Below are 19,766 nucleotides of genomic sequence, written 5' to 3'. Positions count from 1 at the left end.
ATGTGTTATTTAATTCAAAATGTTAATATGTGGCTGTTATGGCTCACATAGGAAATCACATAAACTCCAAGAACCACTACAGAGGCCTTCACCTATAACAGCTGACACTTTCCCATAGAGATGAATACTCTTATTGATACTTGGATGCCATCAGGACTTAACACCTGGTGGAGTTGGAGATTATGTAAATAACCAGGTGGCTGCTGGTTACACACACTTCCTGGAGATGACGTGGGAAAGTGGGCATCTTATGACTGGCTGGTGGGCGTCTAAATACACACCACGATCACTCACCAAGACATAGCGGGTGTGCTAATGCCTTGCGATCGCAGGATTTGCATACTTTGGCAGCTGACGGCTGTGTGCGTACGCATCTAGTGAGCATGTCTGAATCGAACCATTAGCCCTCTGTGTATACTAGCACTGTGACTCTTCATTTCTGCCACTGCTGTGTGGCAATGTTTCGTAGATGTGCTTTAAACTGCGGTGTCTGTGCCGCTGCTCTGTCGCTTAGTAACCAGCCAGCTCACTGCAGCCTTTGGTTAATAATGGTGAATTCAATACTGTGAGCTGTGAGGTGGTCTAAATTGACTGTAAGTAACTGAAATTTAATGTTTATTGAGGTTACTAATACTCTAGGATAAAAAAAAATTACGTGATTTTTAGATTTTAGCGGCGGTTTGGCAAATTCAAATTCAAAGCTGGACGACAAATCTGAGCCAAAGCCAAATCCAACAAAAATGGTCTGGCGCACATCCTTGCATTGTATATCGGCCTTTATGCTGATTTATACCCATCTACTGTATGCGACTGGCCCTCCCCTATCCGTGCACTTTTTTAAATACCCATTATCATTATTGGCACGCCCTTTTGATATTAGATCGATCTCTGCATGTGCATTTAGGGCAACACGCCCTAGACATGTCCTCGCTAAACTTAGCGCAAGCAGAGATGCGTCCGAGTTGCGTATGACTCAGCATCTCCCGTAAATGCGTGCACTCTGCTACGGAACATGTGCAAGGCTGAAAATAAACAAGGATCCAACTGCAGTAAGGATTTCCATGCAATGCTGCATCCACACAATGTTTTAATGAACTTGAATGAAAAAAATGTAACTTTGCCATGCGCTGTTCATCAGATTGGTCATGTTCCGTGTTGGATGTCCAGTGCACATCTCTGCCTCCTTCTGCTGCTTTAGCTGGCGAGCAGTTGTTGGTGCACTTCTACTATGGTCAGCCAGTTACAGAGCAGGGCGGCATTGTGCCCCCTGACCACAATGAGGGGGCGGGCCACCAGCATTGGGAAGTACAGTCCATTGTGAGATCTTAGGATGTGCTGGGCGGCTCTGCAACAGCAATACTGGCTGCAGATAGCCATTCCAGGCATCCTGCAAACCAAATGCAGGGGCCATGGGGCAACAAAGGTGCTGCCCCCAGGACCCTGTACTCTGGATGACGGCACTGCTCACACACTCCTAATTATGGCCCTGGGTCATCCCACTTGAGAAAGTCATAGTTTAGATCCGGGTTGGTGCGCGTGCACCGGCAAAATCCTGGGTATTTAGGTATGTATGAAAGAGGTATTAGGTAAAAATGTACTGCAATATATGTAACTAACATGTTTTAATACAGAGCGCTTCTTAATGTAGTACACATGGTTTAGATCAGAGGCGTATTTATAATGGGTGCAGGGTGTGTGGTGCACATGGGCCCCTGGGTCTCGGGGGGGCCCCGCAACGCACACCCTGCACCCATATTTTTTTTTATACTAGCCTCTCCGATGTCCAACGGAGTAGCGCTACTGAAAACCATGATGCCTGCTCTTGAGTCTGTTTCTGGGTTCTCAGAAACCCCCCCTGCGAGTACCAAAGGTCAGTTTTTCTTCTTGCTCTCCTGATGTATTGAACACATACAGTAAATGAAGGTAAACTGAGTTGTATTTTGGAGAGATCACATCTGAGAAAGTGGCATCAAAGTCGAATAAACTTTGAGGTCTCATTTTCATTGTTTCCGACAGGTTCATTTCACAGAGCCCCACACATGTGGGTGCACATTAAATGTCTGTGAGCAGATCAAAAATATTTCTTAAAATAATAATAAACAGTACTTATAGGCATAACGTTATATAGTGATTACATGTGGTGAAAGGTGCAGGAAACCTACGAACATTTTTGAGTTCTTTATAATTCTTTCCTATGTACACACATTACTTGTTCACAACTTGCCAGGAAACCAGTCGGTGTTGCTGTAATAGTACACCGACAGAGGAATGGAAAGCGTGAGAGCATGCAGTTTATTTCAATTACATAGGTTTAATTAGTTATGCTTGGAACACAATAATTGCTATGGGCATCTGACAGATGGAGGATATCCTCTGGCGATAAAAATCCACTACTTACAGTATATTCCATGTGACTATGGTGCACATAGACCAGGGTTGCCGACATTCTGCCTGCCCCTTCCGGGAGGGAGCAACCAGATCAGCATAGCAGGGGGGTGTGGCTGGCATAGAGGGGCGTGACAGGACAGCCCACCCGGAATTTGTGGGCAAGGCGGGGTGTGGCCACGTGATCACGTCATTTTGGCCCTGCCCCCGCTACGCAATGCAGAGGAATTACCAGCATTGTAAAGCAGTGAATCGCGTCACTGCCCTCCTCCCCCCTGCTGCAGGGGTTTCTCTAGTTACCACGGGGGGATGGGGGGGGGTGGAGGGGTGGAGGGGTGTTTGGCTACTGGTAGACTTGCCTGCCTTTTCAGGGTCCGGGATCGGCACCAGATTTTCAGGAAAAGCTCCCGGCCGAATTGGGAAGGGTAGGCAAGTATGACATATTGGTCTATTTACTAAGCAGTGTTAGGAGACTGGCTGGTATCTTATCACTTTCTTATCACTTTTCACTCAGTCTCCTAACACTGCTTAGTAAATAGACCCCCAAATCTCTCTGGGTGTACACCAGAGGTTCCGAAACTCAGTCCTCAAGGCACCCTAACAATCAAGGTTTTAAGGATATCCATGCTTGACCACAGGTGACTTAATTAGTACCTCAGTCAATTTGATTTAACCACCTGTGCTCAAACATGGATATCTCTAAAACCTGAACTGTTGGGGGCCTTGAGGACCGCGTTTGGGAACTTGGCACAAAAATAAAAATCTAAAAACGTTTTTAGCTTGTGCTTAAGAATTGCTCCTGCTCACTCAGGGCCGGATTAGAGATGGCCATCGATGTTTCTAAAACATCGATGGCTGCAGACTGATGTCAACTACTTTTGCCATCACTGGCAGAGAACCAGTGGGTCTCTACCATCGATGGATAAGCAGGAGCTGATTTTTTTTTTTTTTTCCAGTGGTGGGATGGAGCTTAGCCCCGTCCCCAATTTTGAGCTGCTCGGCGTTCCCACAACAGCACAAGTAACCATCGAGGGGGTGCACACCATTGATTGTTCACCATAGATAGTTAGTGTGCCATTGATGGTAATTACTGATGGTACCCATTGATGGCCACCCCACCGATGGCCATCCCTAGGCCAGATTAACAATGGGGCGGGTGGGGCTTCATCAAAATAGGCCTACAGGATCCACTGTGCTCCGCTTCTGTACATAAGAAAATGTTTATTTCCTATTACAGCAGCACAGCTTGCCTAACCCACCCCTCCTACAGCCTAACTCTAACCCTCGTATTCCGCGCCCTATTTTTTCCCCTAGTGCCTAACCCTCCCCTATAGTGCCTATCCCTAACAACCCCCCTAATGCCTAACCCTAACCCCCCCTGGTGCCTAACCTTCCCCTCCCACAACCTAATCCTCCCCTACCACGTCCTAACCATAACCATCCCCCCTATTGCCTTATCCTAACCTTCCCTCTAGTGCCTAACCCTCCCATTCCACAGCCTAACCCTCCCCCTAGTGCCTAACGCTCCCATCCCACAGCCTAATCCTAACCCTCCCCCCTAGTGCCTAACCCTCCCCCCTAGTGCCTAACCTTAACCCTCCCCCTAGTGCCTAACCCTCCCCCTAGTGCCTAACCCTAGCCCTCCCCCTAGTACCTAACCCTCCCCCTATAGTGCCTAAACCTCCCATCCCACTGCCTAACCTTCCCCTCCCACAGCCTAACCTTAACCCTTCTGTCCCACAGGCTAACCCTAACCTTCCCCTCACCTAGTACCTAACCCTAATCCTCCCCCTAAACCTAAGTCTCCCCCTGACCCTAGTAGTTAGCTCCGCAATCAGAATCAGTATGTAACAAAGGCAGTGACAGCGGAAGCCCAGCAGGGGTGAAGATCCCGACAGCTTAAAAGGTAAATATAACTAACCCTATTCTCCCCCCCTAACCCTTACCCTCCTTTAGGGGTGCCTAACCCTAACCTCACTCCCTAGTGCCTAACACTAACCCCCTTGCCCCCGAAGCCTAAACCTAAGTCTCCCAGGGGGCTGCCTAACCCTAACCTCCCCCCGGGGGTGCCTAACCCTAACCCCCCCTTCCCCTAGCCTAAATCTAACCCTCCCAGGGGGGTGCCTAACACGATGTCCCCCTGGGAGCCCTAAAACCTAACCCTCTCCCTCGCGGCTGTCCGCGTCCGGCTTACATTCAATTCGGTATGCCGAGCGTCGGGCTCCCGGCGTAAGTCTAATGACAGGCATCGGGAGCTCGACGCCTGTCCTTCAGCCACAGGAAATATTGATGGGGGATGGTTAACTATATATTTTACTTACTGTATTAGAACTTTTCAGTGTTAAGTTGAGGGGACAGGAGGAGTCCCGCTGGCTCTTAGCCCTAAAGCGGTTATGCCAAAACTGTGGATAAAAGAAGTTGTGAAATAAAGTAAGGGAACTGCCATACATCGCTTTATGCTTCCACTTATTAAGCCCTTCAATACTAAGGACTGGGGGGGGCTACACATAAACCCCAATTGTTGTAAACATTACCATTGCCTCCATCTCTGAATAAGGCCCAGTGTAAAGTGATTGTCATTAAATAATAACTGGGCAGTGTAATATCACCATTCCCTTCTTCACTTTTAGGACTGTAATATACATTTTGAACCAAAATTTTTACCTAATTGCACCAAACACAGCAAGTGAGGTGTCCTATAGTGAGGTGTCCTATAACATGTCCTATAGTGAGGTGTCCTATAACATGTCCTATAGTGAGGTGTCCTATAACATGTCCTATAGTGAGGTGTCCTATAACATGTCCTATAGTGAGGTGTCCTATAGTGAGGTGTCCTATAGTGAGGTGTCCTATAGTGAGGTGTCCTATAGTGAGGTGTCCTATAGTGAGGTGTCCTATAGTGAGGTGTCCTATAACATGTCCTATAGCGAGGTGTCCTCTAGCGTGTCCTATAGTGAGGTGGCCTATAGCATGTCCTATAGTAAGGTGTCCTCTAGCGTGTCCTATAGTGCATAGGCAAACGCAGGGGGGGGTTTCTGTCTGCCTGGAAACCCCCCTCCCTAGCACACACCATGACCACAATAGAAATATTAATATAATAGAACGTTACTAGTGCTGCATGTTCTTCTCAGTATCACAAATGAAATGATTAGCACCACCTGTAGATCTTTTAAAATGTGGCAGCCAGTAATAATTACATCTGTGCACCAACTAGGAGATGTGGAAAACATGCACTGTTAGGGTGCACTGCTATAGACCATCAATAGGGTTAATTATTGATACTGTATAATAATACACTATCCAGTACATAAGGAGACCAATATGTACATATATGTCCAGGGCAGTGCCAGGTTCTTCTGCTGCTCCCCCAGACTCTCGGACTTGCTCTAATGTTCTGGAATTGTGCCCACATCTGAAGAAAAACTTTCTGCTCAGACAGGATGGACCTACTGCCGCATCTAATGGCTTACAGTGATTGCTGGTCCTGTATATGCTGGAATTATGACACATACTACACTTTGTATGTAACATATTAAAGCTGGATAAGTGCTAATTATGTCCTCTTCATGGACAGGCCACACTCACTCTAAAATCAAGCATTTGGAAACCCCCGTCTAGAAATCCTGCGTTTGCCACTGTAGTGAGGTGTCCTATAGTGTGTCCTATAGCAAGGTGTCCTTTAGCGTGTCCTATAGTGAGGTGGCCTATAGCATGTCCTATAGTGAGGTGTCCTGTAGTGAGGTATCCTGTAGTAAGGTGTTTTATAGCGTGTCCTATAGTGAGGTGGCCTATAGCATGTCCTATAGTGAGGTGTCCTGTAGTGAGGTATCCTGTAGTGAGGTGTCCTTTAGTTAGGTGTTTTATAGCGTGTCCTATAGTGAGGTGACCTATACCTCTGCTGGTGACATTAAGTGCAAAACACCTTTGGCTGTGCAATAAATATTTGTGCTGCTTTAAATTTCAAGCTCAATTCCGCCAAGAAGAAAGTCGCAGCTTCATAATTATACCCCACAGTCTTTCTCTTATTCTGTAGCTCAGGCCTGGCCAACCTGTGGCTCTCAAGCTGTTCCCACCGATCAGCCTGTAAAGCATGCTGGGATTTGTATTTTTGCAACAGCTGGAGAGCCACAGGTTGGCCAGGCCTTCTGTAGCTAGATCAGCAATCCCTTATGTACTAAGACTTAGGGCCAAATGTAACAGTTTTTCTGCAATTTTGCTGCTGGGTTAAATACGGAACATTTTTTAAAAATAGACAAATTCAGTTTTATTTTGCCTTTGGAATAAGTGCTGTCTACTTGTATATGCGTACAAGGGAGAGATTTGTGTTATTCGGCAGGGTGCTTTCTCTTGTATGTAGATACTGTATATGTCCATTCTGTCCCTGTCCACAGGGCTGTAACAAGGGCTGTGTGAGTGCTGCCGTCGCACAGGGCATAGGGCCCTGAGGGCATCACTGTTGCCACATGCAGGGCCCCTGGAATGGTACCCTGCAGAGCTACTGCAGAGTTGCCCTGAGTGTCTAAGGTACAGTCTGGGCAGGCAGCCTGCAGAGCTGCCTGGAGCATTCCTATGTTGCTCCGGGCAGTGGTCTATTAGAGACACATCAGCCCCGTCCCCTAGGTGTGATGCTATGACATCACAGGTTTAGGGGGCGGGGCTGGTACAGGCGCTGCCTGTCCATGCCGCACAGTGACTTCATAGCCTTCCCCAGTGATGACCTACATATTCCTTGTCGTTAGGTCACACCCACACATTGTTGTAGTATCAGAGCAACCTCAAAAGGATTAACAGTGCACTTGGAGGAGGTAGATGGATTATGGGGAATTTAAGACACATAATGGTAACTGTACTGTGCAAAGAGCTCTGTCGCAGAAGTACTAATCTACATAAAGTGTTGCTGTGGCCGGGCCTCACTTTATCCCTCAAGGAGTGTAAAGATAGCTGCAGTGGCACTGCAAAGGTTAATGTCCAGCTCTCCAGAGGCAAATGGTTAAATGCTGGTTCACCGCGCTGGGAGTGTAAAAATTTGATTTTAAAAGTTTATTGAACTTAAAAAATGTGGCCTGGTTTTGTGTATGGCTGCAGTGTCAGTGGTGTTATGAGCACCATAGGATTACTCCCTGATGCTAAGCATCGGGTGTAGAAATAGGCAATGTTACTCAGTGTGTTCGGCCCTGCAGCACCTGTAGCAGGGCTGGTGCTACTGCTCCGTCTCCCATCCGTTTGAACCAGAGTGCTGAGGTGCTAGGTTGGTTGGGCGGTCATCTATCCCTGGTGACCTAGTAGGGGGTTACAGGGTTAAACTAAACAACATACTGAACCCAAAGGGTTCAGGAATGGCAACAGGGAGACTCTTTTGCCAGGGCAAGGCTGCCTACCTTCTGGAGTCGATTTTCACATAGAGGGGTCAGCTAAACCCATAGCAGGTTTTCTGGAGTCAGCTTTGGGAGGAGGATCTAAACATGTAATCTCCTACACAGACATAAGTGCCAGGGAGTAGATGGGGGTTGAGCTCTCTCCTCCCTCTGGAAGCAGAGCCGTAACTTTTTGGTGCCCTGTGCCAGAAAGAGCATTGGCACTCCCTCATTTTTCAAATAGTGACACAACGCACCCAGAATATATCTGAAATTTATTGTACCCCGAGCGATCCTGGTGGGATCCAATGCGACTAAAACTTGAAAGTCAGTTGTTTCACTAATCAATTGTGTGGCTTTATGTACATCACCAGGTATCATATTTCTTTTGTCTCTATGTTCATACTGTGTGTGAAGATATGGTGATGGTGTGTTTTTATGAATACCAAGCATTTCACGATGTGTAAGGGTCATAACCTCTGGGAGTACTCTTCCCAGATATAACAAACCTTCGGAACTCGGAGAGAGCCACTTATACGCTCTTCTACCACATATAAAATATACATCATGGGGGAGAACATAATGAATAGTAAACATCATTATCGTCACACACATTTCCCTCGCAAGTGATCCCATTTCAGGTTCTCCCATTTGACTCTCACAGGTTTCTGGTTGTAATACCTTGGCACAATATCCTTCTGGTTCCCTACCAACCATTTCTTTGATGTCACTTAGTGTGTACCGATACCGGAAGTGTCTCACATGTAGCCTAATTGTGCATAAAAGTTCAAGATTTATAGGCTCATAATCAGCTCTTAGTGAGAAGGTCATCGTATGGTTATTCCCGGTCACCTCCCAACTTCCTGGTTTATTGGAGTTGGTGATGTTTGAACATAAAAGTGATTTATCTACTTGGTACTGGTGGAGTTTAAAATGAGGTGGTTTGGACTTAAGAAATTCTCCATCCAGTGTCTTCCCTCAGACATTTAATGGAAATGGCACTAACCCTACATTATGCTGTCCTTGAGGCATGTGAGAGCACACCCAACAGTCAGTTTGGTTTAAAACTTTGCCCATCATGGTATGATAATCCTCTAAAGGATACCCACCCCAATACGGGTTATACTTAGGTTGACACCGTTGGATGCAATTCTCATCAATTTGGGACCCACAAAACTCACACATACAATAATCCTCAGATGATAGACCTTCACACTGTCTTCGAGTTTCCAAAATAACAGATATCTTAACAATTACTGTACTGGGTTTGGTCAGATAGCACCCTTGTGACTGTATTGCTCCTCCCAACACCACTCCATTGATATCACCATCAGCTCCCCTCTCCATCTTCTGTCCTCCGTCACAGAAACCAGAGATCCTGAAACAACCCAGAATGATGAAAACTCTGGGAGAAAACACAAAGATAACCACAGCAGACCACTTCATTGCTGAAAACAATGATTTACAAATTTCTTTAGCTCAGGTATCTCACTGTAACCTTTAACCCTCCCGGAACAGACTCGCAATTTACAGGTCTACATTATCTGCCTCGATTCCGCCTTGTCTCTCCACCGGTTGGTTGAACTTCTTACAGTGAGTGGAATGGACCCAGGTATCTCTCTCCGCCACTTTCAAGGAAGTTGTACTTGTCAGCAACACCTGATATGGACCTTCCCACCGATCTGTCAAACAACCTGAACGCAAGAAATTTCTGATCATAACAAATTCTCCAGGTTCAACATCATGACAGTTTGTTTCAGTCATATCATGTGACAACAATTTCAGTTTCTGCTGTTGCTGCTTTAACTGTTTACTGATTGTTATAAGATACCTTACAGTAACCTCGTTGTTACTTTTCAAATCTTCCGGCGGACTTATAATCAAATGAGGTTGTCTACCAAACAGTATTTCAAAGGGGGACAGATTGAGAGGGGGTCTAGGAGTTGTCCTGATACTGTGGAGGACAAGTGGTAGTGCTTCTGGCCACCCCAGTCCAGTTTCTTACTTAATTTTTTTTTAATAGTACCGTTCATCCTCTCCACCTTGGCGCTGGCTTGCGGTCGGTAAGGGGTGTGAAGTCTACTATTAATACCCATCAATTTACATATGTTTTGGAAGACATCACCTGTGAAATGAGTACCCCTATCACTTTCAATAATTCTATGGATACCGTATCTGCATTCAAACTCCTGAACTATTTTTTTAGCAGTAAATGCAGCAGTATTAGTGGCAGCTGGGTATGCCTCAACCCAATTAGAAAACACATCAGTACACACTAATACATACTTGAGATTCTTGCAGGGTGGTAATTGGATTAAATCAATTTGTAAAAGGTCCGTTGGTCGGAGGGATGGCTCGGTAGGGATTGTTTTCCCAATGTTTTTCCTCAAGCAGGTCAAACAGGACATTGCTTTCTTTTCTGCTTGGGGAGAAAAACCCGGTGCAGACCAGTATGCTCTCACCAACTTGCACATACCTTGCTTTCCCAAATGAGTCAGACTGTGCGCTGCCTCAGCCAGGCTCGGGTAGTACGCCTTGGGAGCCACTAGCATACCTTGTTCATCTCTCCAGAGTCCAGAGGACTCTTGCCCACATCCCTTGGACCTCCAGACGGCCTTTTCCTGAATGGAACACAAATTTTGCATCTCAATTAATTTCTGCATATCAGTCATTTGAAACATCATTTGGTTAATTGGCATGTTCATTTTTAAACCTGCTGCCCAATTGGCAACTTCGTCTGCCCTGTTGTTGCCCAGTGACACCGGATCGTCCTCCATATATGGGCTTTACACTTAATTACGGCAACTGTCTTAGGCAATTGGAACGCTGGCAGTAGTCCTTTTATGTGTCTGGAATGTGCGACTGGTGTGCCTGCTGCTGTCATAAAGTTTCTCAGATGCCATAGAGCACCAAAATCATGTACTACCCCGAAGGCGTACCCTAGAGTCAGTGTAGATATTAGCAGATTTGTCTTTTGCTAATTCACATGCTCTTCTTAGTGCCACCAGTTCCGCTACTTGGGCTGAGTGAGGTGGACCAAGAGGTTCGGCTTCTATGATGTCTTCGTCATTTACCACAGCATAACCTGTACATAACTCTCCAGTGTCAGTCTGTCTATGACAACTCTCATCCGTGTAAAATGTCACATCTGCATTTTCTATAGTTGTATCCCGTATGTCAGGTCTTGCAGATGTCTAAGCCGGATAATTGGCTGAGACAGAATCTGTTTAAAATGAAATCTGCACGATGGCATTTTGCGAATGGCAGCAAGACGCCATTTTGCAAATGGCCGCCCAGTGCCATTTTAGCGAATCTCACACATTAGTACATACGGCGATGCTATCATTTAGCGTCGTGCGATTCCCACGCAATAGAAAGATGTTAAAAGTCCTCATTATATAAATACAGACAGTTACTAAAACATATATGATCAACCCTGCAAAACACGTACCACGGTGTACTCCACAAACACGTAGTTGCACAACGCTAACTAGCGTCTTTTCTCAATACCCCAATACTTACACACTGCACACTTACATAAAAAGGTTCCCTAGCATTAAGGTTAATATTTAAGGTTTCATTCATTATCAGTAATGTTGTGAAATACATGTTATTTGATATCTAAGGTTTAGTGCATGATAAGCAGACCGTGTTTGGTGTAATTCTAAACCACTGTGTCTTTGCAGATTTCCGGTTCCATTGGTGAAGAAATCGCAACATGTGTCTGCAAATTATGGATCATAGAGAGTTAGGCATTAAAATGTATCCTGTAATGCAGCCAGTTTAGATTTGTTATGCAGCAGGAAAATGGACAAACTGAGCTGTTGGAGGCTGGACTGTGACCATACGAATTGACCTATGAACTGTACTGTAACAGAAGAACCAGGAAGAAGAACCAATGGAATCATGCCAACCTGTTCTATTGTATTGCCTATCTCTGTAAGAGTATATATGTAGGCTCTCTGAAAGTAGATGCTAGTCTTCTTGCTTTGCTGTTGACGGAGGTTTAATCTTTGATGCCAGGATCTGGAGCCAGGGTGCGTGCGTATGTAACGACTGTACCTTGTGTCTGTATAATTTGTTTGCGCTAATTGTATTTAGATCACAGCATGTAACTATCTGTTTTTATGGTGAATAATAACTGATTGTGGTTCCTAAGCACAAAAAAAGTCTGAAAGCAATTATTTGTTGTGTGACTCATAACGCTAAACAGCGATAATTTTAGAGTGTATAGATAGGTAGGAATCGATAATAGATATATATGGAATGGATAGATAGATAAATAGATAGATATATAGATATGAGATATATAGATAGATAGATATGAGATATATAGATAAATAGATATGAGATAGATACATAGATGTGAGATACTGTAGATAGATGATAGATAAAGAGATAGATAGATATGGAATGGGTAAATAGATAGATATGAGATAGATACATAGATAGATAAATAGATAGATATGGAATGGATAGATGTATTGATATGAGATAGATTGATAGATAAATAGCTAGATATGAGATGGATAGATAGATATGGGATAGATAAATAGATAGATTAGACAGATATGAGATAGATATGGAATCGATAGATATGGAATAGATAGATATATATGAGAGATAGATACATAGATAGATATGAGATAGATAGATACATAGATATGAGAGATAGTTAGATATACATTAGATAGATATGAGATAGATACATAGAGATATTAGATAGATAGATAATAAAGATATGAGATAGATAAAGAGATAGATATGGAATGGATAGATGTATTGATATGAGATAGATTGATAGATAAATAGATAGATATGGGATAGATAGATTAGACAGATATGAGATAGATATGGAATCGATAGATATGGAATATATAGATATATATGAGAGATAGATAGATAGATATGAGATAGATAGATATGAGATAGATACATAGATATGAGAGATAGTTAGATATACATTAGATAGATATGAGATAGATACATAGAGATATTAGATAGATAGATAATAAAGATATGAGATTGATAAATAGATATGAGATAGATACATATATACTGCAGATATGGGATAGATATGGAATAGATAGATATATATGAGTGATAGAGAGATGATAGATAAATAGATGGATATGGAATAGATAGATATGAGATAGATAGATATGGAATGGATAGATAGACAGTTTTGAGGTAGATAGATAAATAGATATGAGATAGATAGAGAGATATGAGATAGATATATAGATATGAGATAGATAGATATGAGAGATAGTTAGATATGAGATTGATATACATTAGACAGATCGATATCAGATAGATACATAGAGAGATATTAGTTAGATATGAGATAGATAGATATGACATAGATACTGCAGATATGAGAGAGATAATAGATAGATTAGACAGATATGAGATAGATAGATATGGAATGGATAGATAGATAGATATACTGTATATGAGATAGATATGTGATAGATATGACAGATTTGAGATAGATAGTTACATAGATATGAGATAGAGAGATGATAGATAAATAGATAGATATGGAATAGATAGATATGAGAGATAGATAGATAATAGATAGATAAATAGATAGATATGGAATGGATAGATAGACAGATATGAGATAGATACATAGATAGATATGAGATAGATAGACATGGGATAGATAGATGATAGATATGGGATAGATAGATAAATAGATAGATATGAGATAGATACATAGATAGATATGAGATAGATAAATATGATATAGATGATAGATAGATATGAGAGATAGATAGATATGATGGATATGAGATAGATATGTAATGGATAGATAGATAAATAGATAGATTAGACAGCTATGAAATAGAAAGATAAATAGATAGATGATAGGTTAGACAGATATGAGATAGATAGGTAGATAGATCAGACAGATATGAGATAGATGGATTGATAGATTAGACAGATATGAGATAGATTGATAGATTAGACAGATATGAGATAGATAGATAGATAGATAGATACATACATAGATAGATATGAGATAGATATGATGGATATGAGATAGGTATGTAATGGATAGATAGATAAATAGATAGATAATAGATAGATTAGACAGATATGAGATAGATATGAAATAGATAGATATGATGGATATGAGATAGATATGTAATGGATAGATAAATAGATTAGACAGATATGAGATAGAAATATAAATAGATAGATGATAGATAGGTTAGACAGATATGAGATAGATAGATATGAGATAGATAGATAGATTAGACAGATATGAGATAGATTGATAGATAGATTAGACAGATATGAGATAGATATATAGATATGAGATAGATACATAGATATGAGAGATAGTTAGATATGAGATAGATATACATTAGACAGATCGATATCAGATAGATACATAGAGAGATATTAGTTAGATAAGACAGATATGAGATAGATAGATATGACATAGATACTGCAGATATGAGATAGATCCATAGATAGATATGAGATAGATAGATAGACATGGGATAGATAGATGATAGATAGATATGGGATAGATAGATAAATATGAGATAGATACATAGATAGATATGAGATAAATAGATATGGAATGGATAGATAGATATGAGGTAGATACATAGATAGATATGAGATAGATAAATATGATATAGATGATAGATAGATATGAGATAGATATGAGATAAATAGATATGGAATGGATAGATATGAGGTAGATACATAGATAGATATGAGATAGATAAATATGATATAGATGATAGATAGATATGAGATAGATATGATGGATATGAGATAGATATGTAATGGATAGATAGATAAATAGATAGATAATAGATAGATTAGACAGATATGAGATAGATATGAAATAGATAGATATCATGGATATGAGATAGATATGTAATGGATAGATAGATAGATTAGACAGATATGAGATAGAAATATAAATAGATAGATGATAGATAGGTTAGACAGATATGAGATAGATAGATAGATCAGACAGATATGAGATAGATAGATTGATAGATTAGACAGATATGAGATAGATTGATAGATTAGACAGATATGAGATAGATAGAAAGATACATAGATAGATATGAGATAGATGGATAGATATGATATAGATATGATGGATATGAGATAGGTATGTAATGGATAGATAGATGATAGATTAGACAGATATAAGATAGATAGATATGAGATAGATAGATATGAGATAGATATGATGGATATGAGATAGATATGTAATGGATAGATAGATAAATAGATGATAGATTAGACAGATATGAGATAGAAAGATAAATAGATAGATAGGTTAGACAGATATGAGATAGATAGATCAGACAGATATGAGATAGATAGATTAGACAGATATGAGATAGATAGAGTTATAGATGGATTAGACAGATATGAGATAGATAGGTATGAGATAGATATGTAATGGTTAGATATGAGATAGATATATAGACATGTAATGGATAAATAGATAGATATGTAATGGATAGATAGATACTGTATGTGATAGATAGATACTGTATGTGATAGATAGATATGGAATGGATAGATAAATAGAAGACAGATATATTAGACAGATATGAGATAGATAGATAAATAGATAGATATGAGATAGATAGATAGATACGAGATAGATAGAAAGATGATGGATATGGGATATATAAATAGATAGATGATAGATAAATTAGACAGATATGAGATAGATAGATATGGAATGGATAGATAGATAGGAGTTAGATACATAGATAGTTTGATATGGAATGGATAGGTAGATAGATAAATAGAGATAGATACATAGACTATTACCATTCCATTGGTAATAGTCGCCTCATATACAATACTTGGTCATTCAATTGAGCCACAGCTGAATGACTGTTGGGATTACTGCTACTGTAGTTAAGATCCTGATTTGAATCCCAGGGCCAGTGTTAATTATGTTATCTGTAATTTTCCCATAGACTTCATGATAACATTGGTAAAAGTCTCCTCATATACTTGGTCATGAGGTGGCTCAATTGAATGGCTGCCTGTTTTCATGGTAGTCTGGGGGAAAATTGCAGATAATACAAATATCACTGGTCCTGGGATTCAAACCGGGATCTCCATGATCATCACCAGCAGTAATCCTGGCAGCCATTCAGCTGAGCCACCACATGATCAAGTATATCAAGAGACAATTACTAATGTTATCATGGAGTCTGGATGAGAATTAAAGATAATATAAAATCACTGGTCCTGGGATTCAAACCAGGACCTCCATGGATATTACTTGCAGTAAACCTGGAAGCTATTCGGCTGAGCCAACACATGACCAAGCATTTGTGGAGACCACTACTAATGTTATCATGGAGTCTGGGGGAAGATTACAGGTAATATAAATAACATTGGTCTTGGTCCCAGGGGCCCGTGTGCACCATATACCCTAGACCCATTATAGATACACCCCTGGTCGGACTGTTTGTGGCATCTTTATATGCTTGCACAGTGTGTACATGACGGGACTACTTCAACCAATCAGAAGATGTTTCTAGGATGATGCATGCATTATCCTGCGTGTTTTATAAACACATCCATTCTTGCACGTGTTTTGCCAAACACTCGCACGACAAATCACGTTTGCATTCACCATAGAGAAACACGATTTTGAAAAGCTCACTCCTTTAATCTCAAACATGATTCTTAGTAAATTAAACCCCTAGGACTCTACCATCTTAGTCAGTTGGAAAAGCAGCTTCTAGTCCACTAGGCTACAGTAAGCCGAGGATCTACTTATCAGTATCTTCAACTAACCTAGTGCAAATCCATATTACTAGATGGGGATAAGAACCAAGACCTCCATTAGCATTGGCATTAATGCAACAGGGTATTAGTGCACTGAGTTATCCTGCTTCTTTGTTAAACTGAGCACTTTTTAATGTCATTAATCAGCCATGTGCACCATTTAAGGCAATGAAGGGAAGCCAGACTGGGGATTGTGCCCATGATCATCCCAATGAAGCACCTGGCTGCAAGGATTTACTCTGTCAGTGGGAGCCTGCTTCCTGGTTTATGGAAGCATGGAGACACTCATCATCCAGCAATGGGCAACATCCAAGGTGCTAAAATAAAGCCCATCACGAGGTTTGTACCAGAGGATTACCTGTAATTTTACCCCAGACTCCACGATAACATTAGTAAAAGTCTTCCCCATATACTTGCTCATAAGGTGGCTCAGCTGAATGGCTGCCGGGATTACGGCTGGTGATGACCATGGAGATCCTGGTTTGAATCTCAGGACCAGTGTTATTTATATTACCTGTAATTTTTTCCCCCAGACTCCATGATAACATTAGTAAAAGTCTAGCCATATACTTGGTCATGCGGAGGCTCAGCGGAATGGCTGCCCGGGTCATGGCTGGTGATGACCATGGAAATCCTGGTTTGAATACTAAGACCAGTGTTATTTATATTACTTTTAATTTTACCCCAGACCATGATAACATTAGTAAAAGTCTCCCCATATACTTGGTCATGCGGTGGCTCAGCTGAGTGGCTGCCAGGGTTACTGCTGGTGATCACCATGGAGATCCTGTTTCAAATCTCGGGCTGTCTGGCTGAGTTCTCCATGAAATAGAGCCCACAAGGCTAGTGGATGATGGTTGGTATCCTCAGTCAGGTGTCCTAAGTTGGAGTGTTGCACCGTGTGCTTATTTATTTAAGGTGCAACATCAACGTAAAGGACAGCCTTCTGTAGGATCATTTACCACAATTTACTAACAGGTTATCTGCCTACAGGGGGCCTTTTGTCAATATCTTTCATATAAGACACTAAAAATGAAGTCACCACACCTGGGAATCATGAGCAGAGACTATTGTCCCTAGAGCATATCCATGGAGCCTTGTGGAAGAGAACTAGTCAATCAGCATCCAAGATGCTAAAAGAATCTTACATGGGACTCCTTCATTGCGATCTTTCTACTAGAGAACTGTGCCAGATCCTGCTTCAGGTAAGTAGAAAGGTCACAGTTCTCTAGTAGAAAGATCACAATGAAGGAGTCCCATGTAAGATTGTTTTAATATTTTGGATGCTGATTAGGTGTCTTCTCTTCCCTGTATCTTGGATGCTGACTAGGTGTCTTCTCTTCCTCATCTTCTCTGTATCTTGGATGCTGACTAGGTGTCTTCTCTTCCTCGTATCTTGGATGCTGACTAGGTGTCTTCTCTTCCCCATATCTTGGATGCTTACTAGGTGTCTTCTCTTCCTCAAAGCTCCATGGATGTGCTCTAGGGACAGGAGAGTCCCTGCTTCCCAGGTGTGGTGATTTTTAGGGTCTTCTATGCAAGATGGATGACATTGACAAAAGGCCCCCCGTAGACAGATCACCTGTTAGTAGATTCTGGTTGATGATCCTGCAGAAGGCTGTCCTTCCATAAACCAGGAAGCAGGCTCCCACTGACAGAGTAAATCCTTGTAGCCAGGTGCTTCATTGGGATGATCATGGGCAAAATCCCCAGTCTGGCTTCCCTTCAGTGCCTTAAATGTTGCACATGGCTGATTAATGACATTAAAAGGTGCTCAGTTTAACAAAGAAGCAGGATAGCTCAGTGCACTAATATCGTGTGGCATTAATGCCACAGGGTATTATGGTATCATGGAGTCTGCGGGAAAATTACAGGTAATATAAATAACACTGGTCTTTCAGGAAGAAAAGACAATTCTGGCGCTTAACACTGTTAGTAGAAATCACATAGAAATATAGATAAAATCTAGGACTGCAGCAGATATCAAACTCTGGGTCTGATTCAGAGCCGGACGCTATTTGCGCTCGCTCGTTCAGAAAAAGGGGGTGGCTATTTAAATTAACCGTTCGCTCTTTGCGGTCTGTTCACACCTCTATGTCTGAACGAGCGAACAAAACATGCGGTCGTTATTTTGAAAAAAATGCCCCCTGGCCGCTCGCATCATACGTCATGTCCGCTATTTATTAGATTAATCGAGTACATCAAACGGCGTATGAACTGCTCACTATTCTTGTGGCTGGATTTTCCTACCGCAATCATGCGAGCAGTTCTGACTAATAAACACCCAACTGACGTGGTCGATGACGCTGCTTTGCTAATTATGCACACCCATAAAACGCCTGTTTTGACCTTTAGGCACGCCTGCGTTCTGATCTCCACTCCCCGTTTTCAAGCACCTTCCCCTGTTACCACCCACATACGCCTCATCCTGTCACTCAAATTAGCAGGCATTCGCTATTTTGCGAGCACACAATTTTCGGCCGAACTGACTGGTTCGCGCATGCGTATTACAACCCGTACGCATGCGCAGATGTGCGAACATCGCTCGGAACGAACGAGCGGCCGCTTACGGGCGGCTCTGAATGAAGCCCTCTGTGTATGTTTGAAATTGAGGAAACAAAAAAAAAGAACCGAAATCTGCGCTGTCTCTATATTGTATCAAATAAACCAATTGGAAACAAATAATGCAATGAGAATAAGCAAAGATACAAGTAGCACATTTCATAGATAAAAATAAACATAACACTCAAAAAAATAAGGAATAAAAATATATATAAATAAATGATAATATCAATATTAAATTGAAGTATAACTGATACAAAAGTTGCCAATCCTGTGATCTGAGATGGCTGGATAGATCAAGTAAAAGAAAGATGATGTGTTTGAGTAATAAGAACTGTTGAGCGCTCTTGCAAACCAAGTGGTTAGTGTTTCCATAAAGAATAATATGTTGTTTATAACAGCTATTTGATATAGCAGATGGAATATTAAACTGACACTACTCCTTAGTGTTAGTAAAGCAAAGTCACATAGGGCTCGCGATAAAGCTCTGTCCCTGCGAATCCCCTTCAGAGCCTTATCACGGTATTTTCACCAAAAATACTGTGATTGAGTGCCCGCGCATGCGCCGACCGATCGCCGCTGCTACCCCCCTACGGCGCTAAGCCCCACCCCAGCATTGAGCCCCGCCCCCCGCAATCGCGGACCCCCCGCCACCCCCCCTTCCTT

The sequence above is a fragment of the Taudactylus pleione genome, unplaced genomic scaffold (assembly GCF_031769625.1).
Source record: "Taudactylus pleione unplaced genomic scaffold, aTauple2 ptg000587l, whole genome shotgun sequence".
Taxonomy (NCBI): domain Eukaryota; kingdom Metazoa; phylum Chordata; class Amphibia; order Anura; family Myobatrachidae; genus Taudactylus; species Taudactylus pleione.
The sequence above is the reverse complement of the archived record's forward strand: the minus strand, read 5'-3'. Positions refer to the sequence as shown.